The following is a 12,222-nucleotide window of genomic DNA, read 5'->3' on the forward strand; positions in this document are numbered from 1 at the left end:
GTTATTAAAATGCAAAAAGCACCATAAGGTCCCTGTTCTTTATTATTTGGTTCATTAAGCCCATAGTCTTTTATTTAAATACATTAGACCTTATGTTTTTTTATTTTTAGTTACATTAAACCCTTAATGACCAAATATATTAACTTCTAAAATAAAACTCGGTCAATAAAGTGTTATCCATTTGACATTGAATTAGATGTGTTTTTTTTTTTTTTTGTAATAAGAGGAGGGTTAAAAACCCGGCAACACAACAGGAAAAGTAGAAAAACAAGAGAAAACAACAAAGTACTAAAAGAAAGAACTATAAAGCCATAACTCTGCTGAGAACTGAGTCACTCCAATCTTCGAAAAAAATGTCCTAAATGCTTGTAGGAGGCGTATCACACTCGTGACGATCCAATAGTAAATTCTTTGTTCACAACTAACTAATTTAACCATTGATGGCTTAATGGGACTAAAATAAATACTTAGGAGCTTAATATATATAAATAAAATATCAAGGGGCATGCGTACAGTAATTATAAAAAAAAAAAAAAATTCACAGTACAAAATTATTACAAAAACAATGTAAAAAAAAACATTATAAATTTTCTTAAATTTTCACAAATAAATATAATAAAGTTGGATATATAAAAGGTAAAAATAACATCACCCCTCCCCGGTTAAAGAGGTCCAGTTAGTTGGTTGAAGGAAGCCCAGGGAAGGGGTTGTCAAGTTGAATACGGATGGCTCCTGCCTTAGTAATGGCAGAATTGCTGTTGGTGGAGTTCTTCGGGATGCTGGTGGCGCCTGGCTGGCTGGGTTTACCCATAACTTAGGTACGGGCTCCTCCTTTACTGCAGAGCTCTGGGGGATCTTGTCTGGCATTAAACTCGCCATTCGCATGGGTGTTAAAAGACTTTCGGTGGAGTCTGACAATTTGGAGGCTATCAACAGGATTTCGGATAGACAGGCTGTTTGTCTTAAGAGTCAGAATCTCATTAAAGCCATCTTGAGGCTTCGTCCTGCCTTCGATTCTCTTACCTTCTCCCATATTTATAGGGAGCAAAACCGCGTGGCGGATCGCTTGGCAGCTGCTGGGCATGGGGGGATGTTAGGTGTTTCTACCCTTTCCGTTCCTCCTTCTTTTCTGTTACCTTCTCTTCTTGAGGATAGGATTGGGGTCAGTCTTCCTAGACTGATCCCGAGTTAGGTTTTTGTTTGTTTGTTTTTTTTTCTTCCCTTCTTACCAAAAAAAAAAAAAAAAGGTAAAAATAACATCGGTTATTAATATTATATTCTCCTATGAAAAATGGAAAGATAGCTTCCTTTAAGTTTATTTCGTTATATTAGAACTCTAACAAAGTCTTGTTAGAACAATAATTTAGTATCGTTAGAATGATCGTAAAATCTAAAACATTTTATGTTAATAAAAATTGAAATTATCTTATTTATAACCATAAAAACCGGTGAGTCTCTATTGTGGTACTTGTGGAATGGAGACTATCCCATCAATATAGTTTTGCGATGTTGATTGAATGTCTATTGAGATTGAGCTGTGCCATAATAACGCAATACCTCCCCCACGTCCTCTGCTATTGATGATGCAGTAATTATCAAAACCCAGTTTCTTGCTGACTGTAACTACTTTGGCCTCTTTTATCATTGTTTCCATAAGGAAGACAATAAGGGGCCTATGGGCACGAACCAAATCCCTTAGGACAGCAACTGTCCGAGTGTTACCCAACCCTCAGCAGTTCCAGCTGACCAGACTCATACTCATGGGCGGACCTGGCCACTAGGTCTCACATCTCCTCCGTTTTTTGATTGATCGGTATATGTGATGGTCACTGATAGGTTTTCTGCTAGCCGTGGACGCTTTGGGTCTATAACCAAGACATCGTCTACTGTGTTGCTAGCTGACATATGCACGTCGGTTTTTTATGAATGACTTTTGCTCATGGGAACCGGTTGTTTGATTGGGTCTGCGTGGGATTTGTCGCTGTTTCTACTGTGTTGCGTTATTGGAACTGGTCGTTCTGGTTGAACTTATGCAAGCCTGGATGTATCAGCTTCATCAGACGGATCACGGAGCCATTCCTTCCCTCGTTGTATTCCGGATTTTCTTATGGTTGCACGAAGCCAGCTGCCGTATTTGCGTTCATCCGTGATTTGATCATTGTCAAATAGCTTAGGGCAGAATTTGTCCGCGTGGCCAATTATTCCGCAATAGAAGCAGAATCGAGGAAGGCGCTCATATCTTACATTCACCCAAAGCCAGTTGCCCCCGCTTCTTTTGATTTTCTGTCCCATTTTTAAGGTCTTTCTGACATCAATGGTAATTTTTATTCGGAGGTAACTACATATCATTCCACTGAAATTCTTCGAATCAGATTCCACATACGTGCCGAGCTGATCCCCAATCATCTTGCAAACCGCTTCTGTCTGAAAGCCGATAGGTAAGTCTGAAAGTTGCACCCATATGATTAGGTTTGTTAGCATGGGTTGTAGCGCTTGCTCTGATTCTTCCAGTCTTTTCACAATTAGTAAGTTCTTGTTAAACGTCCAGGGGCCATCATTCCATATTCTTCGCATATCCAATTCGTGATAAAATTGGAATAACTATCTTCCTTCCATGTCTGTTTTCGTGATTGTTACACCTTTTACTGGTTGCCAAATCACGTCCAGAGTCGTCTTCATAGATTCAAAGTGGGTTGCTTTGACAGCAAGGAATTGACCGACAATAAAGAATGCAGTTTCAGGGGTGTTTAATTGGAGTAGATCATCTGGGAGTTCCAGTCCTTCGTTTGTGTCGTTGAGGCAGAGTTGTGCATATTCATCCGCTAACCCTTGTTTTTCTCCATTGCGATTGCTTGGTTACAAATACTACAGTTTTAGTCGGACTTTTTGGATTTTGCTGGGAGAATCAGGAAAACAAGGGCAATAAGGAAGATGGTGGTTCATCTACTAAGAGTTGTGGTGGAGGATAGGTTGAGAAGGCTGGCGGCGATTAAGGGAGGATGGTAGAGGATTTTCGATGGTTGGTTGTGGCTAGGGTTTAGGGTAATTCATCTCAATAGAGAAGACTCATACACTCCAAAAGGAGAGACCGGCAAGGAAGGAAGTCTTTTCCATGATATTCCTTGATGAATAGTTAAAAAATGAATATTCTTTTTAATCAAAATATATGAATAAGTAATATCCACCCAAAGAAAGCAACAATGTGGTGTGGCAAATATTAATTCAATTATCAACAATATAGTGTAATGACACAAAGATCAATCCTTGCAAATTTCAATTATGATTTAGATAAACATTTAATAGTCTTTACAAAATAGATAAAAAAAAGACAAAAAATATAGATCAGCTCCTTCTACTCTTGGCATCAACTGCAATTTTCACAAACAGTTCAACTCCATTAAGGCTCCTGGCTCCTATTTTTCCTTTTCCATCCTGAAAATGGCCTTCGTGGTAAGTCTGCAACGCGTACAGATACGAGGCTTTGATGGCAAAAAAATGGATGGTAGCAAAGTCTTTTATTAACATCACCAACTAGTTTTCTCTTTTCAGTTGTTGCAAATGTCTTCTCTGTGAGACCATACAATACTATAAATTTAAATCCAAGATCCAATATTATCTTATTATCTCCTTCCTTCCAATATCCTAAAACTTTCACTTCCCTAAACTGGTTTATATCGAGCAGTATTGGCATTTCAAGTGTAATAGAGAACAATTTGTTCCATTTTCCATCTTTCTCCCTCACGTAAAAAACAGCTTCCAATGGGTTCCAAGAGAATAAACTCATACATAAACGAGCATCTAGAACATGTATATCAGTGTAAAGCAATCGACTTTTGTACGGATATAGAGGTTCAGACACTTCAGATATAGTCTCTTTCTCCATATCGAATGCAACAAGAGCATATTCACCCCTATTTGGTCTACACAACCAATACAATGAGCCATCAGCAAAATATCCAAAGTATGCAACTTTATCTCTTCTGTGAGAAAGATGCTGGCTACTCCTCCTCCACGAGTTCGACCTCAACCCAAAAATCCAAACTTGTGAATCATGAACATTGTTATCTCTCTTGACTTCTCCAATCAACATGTACTCCCCACTAGTAGAATCATAACCCAAACCCATCCCGGTTTTATTGCAATGGGACGCCTTGTGGGATTTTGATAGGGCAACAGGGAAGCTTTTGATATTGCTGGGAGGAGGGGTTCCATACAGCAAGTCTGACAGAGTCAACAAACAAGAGAACTATACCTTTGCAGTAACCATATGGCTTAGCACTGTTTTTATATGGTTTCTCCATCTTCTGTTCAAGGCCAGTATCTAAATCAAAAACATGTAATCTGTCTAACCGCCGTCTTTCCATTGGATTTCCTCGTAGGATCATCTTGCGGTCTTTCCTTTTTTCAACAGATCTATTGTGATGTAGATGTATAAACTCATTGTTATCAATGATGCTGCAGAAACATTGAGAGACGCATCAGAAAGACAATAGAGATTTCACTGAAGAACGAACTAGAATTTCGGTGATTAGTTCTTGTGGAAGTTGTGCTTGTGCAGCTCTCTGATCAGTTTCCCAGTTATCTTGTGGAGCTTGAGCTTGTGCTGGTGCTGCTCCATTATCAATTTCCGAGTTATCCTGATTTATAAGAACATATATGAAGATCAAATATTTGTTATAAAAATTGGTGGAAAACATCAAATTTTTATTCATAAAACAAACACCCAAAGACACAAAGTGAGCCAAAGATGAGAGCTTTCTTATTCTGTATACCATAAAAACAGTCAAAACAACAAACACTAAATCTGCATATATATACCATAAACAGTGGCGGATCCAGGATTTGAGGGAGGGGAGGGGGGGGGGGGGTAAAACTCTATGTAATTTTGTTGCTCAACCAAGGATAGGCTATCGACAAAATCAGATGCGGATGTCATGTCCGTAAGGCCAGGGGCCGTAGTTGTTTTTTCTGATGAAGAGCAAAAACTCTTGCCTTCTTTTGCAGATGTCAATGATGGAGTAATCTCCCAACCAATCATGATATGATGGAAAGCCTTTAAAAAGTGACTAAGAGGATTTTTTGCAAACTGAAGAATAAGAATCTCGGATGAATATCTATCTAAAAGTTTGGAATGTGATGGACGTGAGATGCCTCGCCTAATCCAACACCAGCTCCATGAAGGAGGAATGTTCCATGTCCTTTTAGAAGGAAAAACGACAATCCCTCTATCTTTATACTTCTCGATGGGAAGGAGATCATCGATGAATAATCCCTCCTTACACATATCAGTCCTCTGAAGAGAAAATCGCCTAGATTTGTCCTTGAGAGATCTAAGGAGGTAAAAAAAGATGAAAAAGGTTGACGACTGGAACTACTCCATTTTTCGTTACAAAGCGCGTAAAATGCCAGAAGCAATCTTCATCCTTGAGGATGAAGCTGAGATGGAGACAAGTTGTTGCTCTTCAAAAATTCCATGAACAAAGAAGGTAAAGGAAAACGAACTCCCATTTCCAACAAGACCTCATGAATGGCAAACGATTCTGAAGGCGCAAAGGCAAAAGAAGTCTTCAAGTCTGAAGGGAGGCGGACCTCCCAATCAGACGGAAACGAGAACATTGTCTTGAAAGTACGAACATCATCTTGTGATAGACAAGTAGGAACACACAGGGCTAATACATCTAAGGAGTGTGGCCCCAATGCTTTGAATATGTGTCTTGATGTTTGCTTAGTGCGAACCATGATGAATATTTTCAGACGAAGTAAACCAGCTGCAGAAGAAAAAGCTAAAAATGATTAATATGAAAAAATGGAAAGGTTCGAACCATGGAAATCGTCAAAAATTGTTGAGGTTCGATCGCAAAGACGTTTGCGGGTTTGATTTTTTGTAAAGAAAAAAATCGCAAAAACGTCATAGGATCGATCCACACTCAAAATAGAAAAAACGCAAAAAATGGCCAAGGTTCAAGTTTCATTCAAAATCGTGAAACGTTGAGGATCGTTTTTATTCGAAACGAAAAAGCGGTGGAGGCTCGGGTTCTGTTTAAAATCGCCAAAAGCGGTTGAGGATCGTTTTTATTCGAAACGAAAAAGCGGTGGAGCCTCGAGTTCTGTTGAAAATCGCAAAAAGCGGTTGAGGATCGTTTTTATTCGAAACGAAAAAACAGTGGAGGCTCGAGTTCTATTGAAAATCGCAAAAAGCATTGAGGATCGTTTTTATTCGAAACGAAAAAGCGATGGAGGCTCGAGTTCTGTTTAAAATCGCAAAAACGTTGAGGATCAATTTTATCCAAAGCGAAAAAACGTTAAAGGTTCGAACCATGGAAATCGTCAAAAAGCGTTGAGGATCGATTTCATCAAAAACGAGAAAACGTTAGCTCGAGTTTTGTTCAGAATCGCAAACGCGTTGAGGATCGTTTTCATTCAAAATGAAAAAACAGTAGAGGTTCGAGTTTTGTTCGAACTCGCAAAAACCTCGAGGATCGTATTTATTCAAAACGAAAAAACGCTGGAGGTTGGAGTTTTGTTCAAAATCGCAAAACGTTGAGGATCGTTTTTTCAAAGCACAAAAACGTTAGAGGTTCAAGTTTTGTTCGAACTCGTAAAAACCCCGAGGATCGCTTTTATTCAAAAAACGCAAAAGGTCAGAGTTTCGAGTTTTGTTTAAAACCGTAAAAGCGTTGAGGATCGTTTTTATTCAAAACGAAAAAACGTTGGAGGTTCGAGTTTTGTTCGAAATCGCAAAACGTTGAGGATCGTTTTTTTCAAAACACAAAAACGTTAGAGGTTCGAGTTTTGTTCGAACTCGCAAAAACCTCGAGGATCGTTTTTATTCAAACAACGCAAAAGGTCGGAAAAACGGTGAAGTTCGAACTGTTGGAAAAAACAGAAAACGCAAACTCCATTGAAGGTCGATTATTCCGAAACAAAAATCATAAAAAAAGCGTTGAAGTTCGATGCTTTTCTTTTTTATTTCATCGGGAAAGAACCCGACTTTTCATTCATTTTTCCAAAAAACTTATGCCATTTTAATTTCTTGTACGAAATCGATAATCCTGTCAGGGAGATTCGTGCTACTATTTTTTAGAATCATTTCTCGAGCGGTTAAGAATATTTATTTTTCTCACTCTTATTTTGAAAAATAATCCGAAAATAACAGTGGGGAGCAATTGATATAACCACTACCCACGTACTCCATTATCGTCCTAGATAATTGTACCCACGTTCAGCACGATCGCATACCGATAACTCACAGGTAACTTCCTCCTTTATTCCTATAAATAGGTTGAAAGCTGAAGAGGAAAGGGTTGGCTTGCGGAGAGAGAAAAGAATACTATATTTTACGATATCTGACTTAAGCATCGGAGCGTTTGTGGGAAGACCGCTTCCCACACTGTAACAGGTTAATCCTCAAGGAAGATCAACCTTCATCTAGAGACGTTCAACCTTCATCCAGGGACGTTCAACCTTCATCCAGAGACGTTCAATCTTCATCCAGGGACGTTCAACCTTCATCCAGGGACGTTCAACCTTCATCCAAGAGGTTCGATCCTCAAGGAACGCCGGCCGTCATCATCTTGATTGGAAGGACCGCCTTCCTTCAGAAGTTCAACGATTGATCTCTCATCTCACAAATTTATTGTTTAGTTCAGGCTACAACAGTAGCCAAGAGCAAAAATACCCCTAACGTTTTGGGTCAGAAGCAATTTTACCCCTAACGTCTAAAATGGTGCAATTTTACCCCTAACGTTTGTAGCCAATAGCAATTTTACCCCAAGGTTGATAAATTGGATCAATTTCAGACACTATTATAACACACAATCATTTTTTTATTTATTTTGCACCAATTGCATATCAATTTGTTCTACAAAAAAAGGATATAATATTTTTTTGTAATTTAATAATAAAATTGGAGATTAATATTTATAAATTCGGTGAATTTTTTGAATTATTTTTGTCTAATTCGTATAAAAGACAGTATATTTTTAATATTTTTTTCTTTTTTTTTCACATCTCAGCATATGTTTGTGATTTGTTACTGATAAAATAACGCACGTGTGAAGTATAAATGACAATATTCATGACCGAGAAGACATTTTGATGAATTATTTCTCAAATTGACCCAATTTATCAACGTTAAGGGTGAAATTGTTCTTGGCTTCCAACATTAGGGATAATATTGCACAATTTTAGACGTTAGGGATAAAATTGCTCCTGATCCAAAACGTTATGGGTATTTTTGCATCTTAACCTTTCTTTCTGACTAATTTTTTTTTTTTTTTTAGGGATGGGGGCAAATGCGCTTTGACCCCTACATCCACCCCTGTTCGTAAACAACTCATATTACGATTCTGAATTCCATTAGTTAGCATCAGAATAAGAAGAAATCGAAACTAACCTTTTTCTGATCCAATTGATGAGGAACCACATCGGTTGTTGCCCTGCCGCATCGGAGTTGGTTACCCATTGCCGGAGAAGATAATACCGTTGAATAGAAATCAAGGAGAAACTGGATTTGACTACGTTTCTAAAAAATTCTTATTTTAAATAACTTTTAAGCTGTCGGTTTTTTTTTCTCTTAATTAAGAATATAAGCTGATAAAAAAATAAATTATTAACTACGTATGATTCTTTAAAAAAAAAACTAGCGTATGATTATATTAATGAAAAAAATAATTTTATGCTTCCAAGATATATAACATGAAAATATTTTTTTTTAAAGATGAAAAAATATTATTTATATATTAATTTTAATTACATAATGTATATATTATGTTTGTTGTTATAAATTTATGCTATTATTATCAGATTTGCATAGGTTAGATTAGACTAGGCTAGAGTTATTTTTGTCAAAACTCAATCCATAGTATTCTATATCCGCTCAGATTAGACTGAACCAAATTAAACTAACTAATATATATATTTAGGATAAGGTGTAGAAATATCCTTTAACGTTTACAACCAAGATTCAGGAGTAAGTTTATCCAAAACGTCTACAATAGTGCACTTTTACTCCTAACATTAGTAGCTAAAAGCAATTTTATCCATAACGTTAATAAGTTTGGTCAATTTGAGAAATTATTTATCAAGATGTCTTCTCGGTTATGAATTTTGTCATCTACACTTCACATGTACTTCATTTTAGCACTCATTAATAACAGATCACATACATATGGTTAGCCATTAAATTTTTTAGAAAATTAAAATTAAAAAATATACTGTCTTTTGTATGAGTTGTAAAAAAATTCTAATATTTCACCAAATTTATAAATATTAACTCCCATTATATTATCAAATTACATAAAATATAAAATATTTTTTTTAGAACCAACAGCTATGTAATTAATGCATAATAAGGAACAAAATAGATCTGTTTTATAATAATGTCTGAAATTGACTTCAAAACGAAAATTTTCAAGAATTAAAGTTCCTTGAAATATCATTAACTCTTCGAATTTTTTATTTTGAGACCGTCAATGGTCGTTTTGAGGTGTTGAGTGGTTACCGGTGTCAAAAAGTGTAAAGTTTAGTGGTCATACCGGTAAGAATTGAAGATCAGTAACCATAATGTTAAATGGGTAAAGTTCAGTGGTTATGGATGTAATTTACCCAAATGCAAATAGTTAACCGATGAAACCCAAATGGGGTATTTGTTATAGGGGATAAAAACACGGGATTAGGGATAAAAAACTGAGACAAGTTATCCCATGTTTGTTTTAGAGATAGGTTAGAGAGATAAGAGAGGGATAAGAGTCTTATCCGTTAAATCCTTTCCCAGTAGGGGGTTGGTATAAGGAGGTGGAATAAGCTCCTGCGATTTTAATAGGATGGAAAAGTCTATCTTATCCCTCAAATTAATGTTATACCAAACATTGAATAATAATTCTCGACTATCATAATTTTATGGCTTAAAACACTTTTTGGCCCTTGACCTATCCAAAATTTATGCATTTGGCCCTTGACCTATTATTTGGTCATATTTGGCCCCTAACCTATCAAATTAGATAAAATCCAACCCATATTGAATGAAAAATTAACTGTGTTGCAAAATTAACAGCAGTAACCGATACAAAAATGACACATGACACATAAATAAAATTAATTTTCACTCTATCGGAACACTGGAAAAAGTTTTTAGGGTTTTTTTACTGTGTAAAATAGTTATTGTTGCCATCTCTAGTTGAAAATTAATTTTATTTATGTGTCATGTGTGGTTTTTGTATTGGTGACTGCTGTTAATTTTCCAAGAAAGTTAATTTTCCATTTAATATGGGTTGAATTTTATCTATTATTTTATCTAATTTGATAGATCATGGGCCAAATGTGACCAAATAATAGATCAGGGGCCAAATGCATAAATTTTAGATAGGTCAAGGGCCAAAAAGTGCTTTAAGCCTATTTTTATCCTTATCCTTATCACAACCTTTATCCTTATTCCTATCCCAATAGAATACCAAACGCCCCGAAATTGAATAAAGTTCATCCAATAAGAATAAAAATTTGTACCAATTAAGATTGTTTTGAGTGGTTAAGGATCTTAAGTCGCTTAAGGTAGATCTCGAGTTCGAGTCATAGCATCCAAAGAAAGCTTTAATTGGAGGAGGATCCACCTAAAGAGTGTCTGACGAGTCTCGAACTAATAATTTGGTCCAACTATAAAAAAAAAAATCAAAATTTGTAATTATTAATTTCAAATTTTGTATGTTATATATGGTATATATGTACAATTACTATTAATTACCATATTATGTAAATAGTTAACTCATTAAATCCAATTTGATTATTATTATTATTATTATTATTATTATTATTATTATTATTATTCATGTTTTTTATTTCATTTTTCGTATTTTATCTTTTTCACATTTTAACTTTTTTTTCACATTTTTCATGTTTGTACCGTTTTCACGTTTTTTTCATATTTTTCCATGTTGATCGTTTTCTTTTTTATCCTTAAATAATATATATTAAATATTTGAATAATTTATAATAATAACTAAAAATTGAAAATAAATAGAAAATTACATTTGAGGGATAAAGTTGCATTTTGAACAACAATTAGCTATTCCATATAATCTTCCATTAACCAAATATAAGAATAATTATTTTTATAGAATATCTATTCCATTGTATTATTCCTATTCTATTCTTTAGTAATACTTATTTTATTTCATTCCGTGAACCAACCGACACCTAAAAGAAGTTTAAATTAATTAAGTTTTTACTAGATTTAGAATCAACCCAAAATTACGCTACACATTTTGTCTCAAATTAATTTTGGGTTAATTACAAATAACTACCATGTGGTTTAGCCGATTTGCGATGTGGTACCCGTGGTATTTTTTTTTTTGCAAACACAACCCTATGGTTGCAAAATTTTACATGTTTTTTTTTTACTTTGCCAAATTTGACCGATAACGACTTCGAAATGAAAATTTTCAAGAATTAAACTTGTTTGGTATCATATTTACTATGGAACCATATTTTTAATTTTTCAAAATCATCATTTTTGGAGTTTTCTCTCTCTAAACATTATCTTTCTCTCTCATAAAAAAACAACACCTAAATGACCTTAAACCTAAAAAGTTGAAGAATTAAAGTTGCTTAAAATATCATTTAGCTCTTGAATTTTTTTATTTCGAAGTCGTTATCGGCCAAATTTGGCAAAGTAAAAAAACATGTAAAATTTTGCAACCATAGGGTTGTGTTTGTAAAAAAAAATACCACAGGTACCACATCACAAATCGGCCAAACCAGTAATTAACCCATTAATTTTATATTTAATACTAATGGAAGTTTCGTTTCGAGTTTTATCAAAACGTTAATTTCTTTTAGGCTTATCAATTATCCTCTAAACTTGTCTAAAAAACTGATTGATGCACTGAATTTATATGGTGTCTCATTAGTCTTATAAACTTGCTTAAAGCTTCATGATTAAATCTATTATCTATAAAAAAAAACACCGTAAAAATATACAAAATAGAAAATTAATTTGTTTTAAAGATTTAGATCACGAATTAGACCTTCATTTTTTAAGTTTTAAATTTTTTTACAAATCTCGATAAATTAAAATATATATAATTTTAAATAAGTTTAGATGGAAAATGGATCACTGTAAGCAAACTCGGTGGCCGATAAGTCACTCTAAATAAATTTAGGTGGCCAATAAATTATTTTAAGCAAGTTGAGAGGAACAACGAAACATTTTATAAATTCAGGGACTCT

The sequence above is a fragment of the Euphorbia lathyris genome, chromosome 7, assembly GCF_963576675.1.
Source record: "Euphorbia lathyris chromosome 7, ddEupLath1.1, whole genome shotgun sequence".
In the NCBI taxonomy this organism is placed as follows: Eukaryota; Viridiplantae; Streptophyta; class Magnoliopsida; order Malpighiales; family Euphorbiaceae; genus Euphorbia; species Euphorbia lathyris.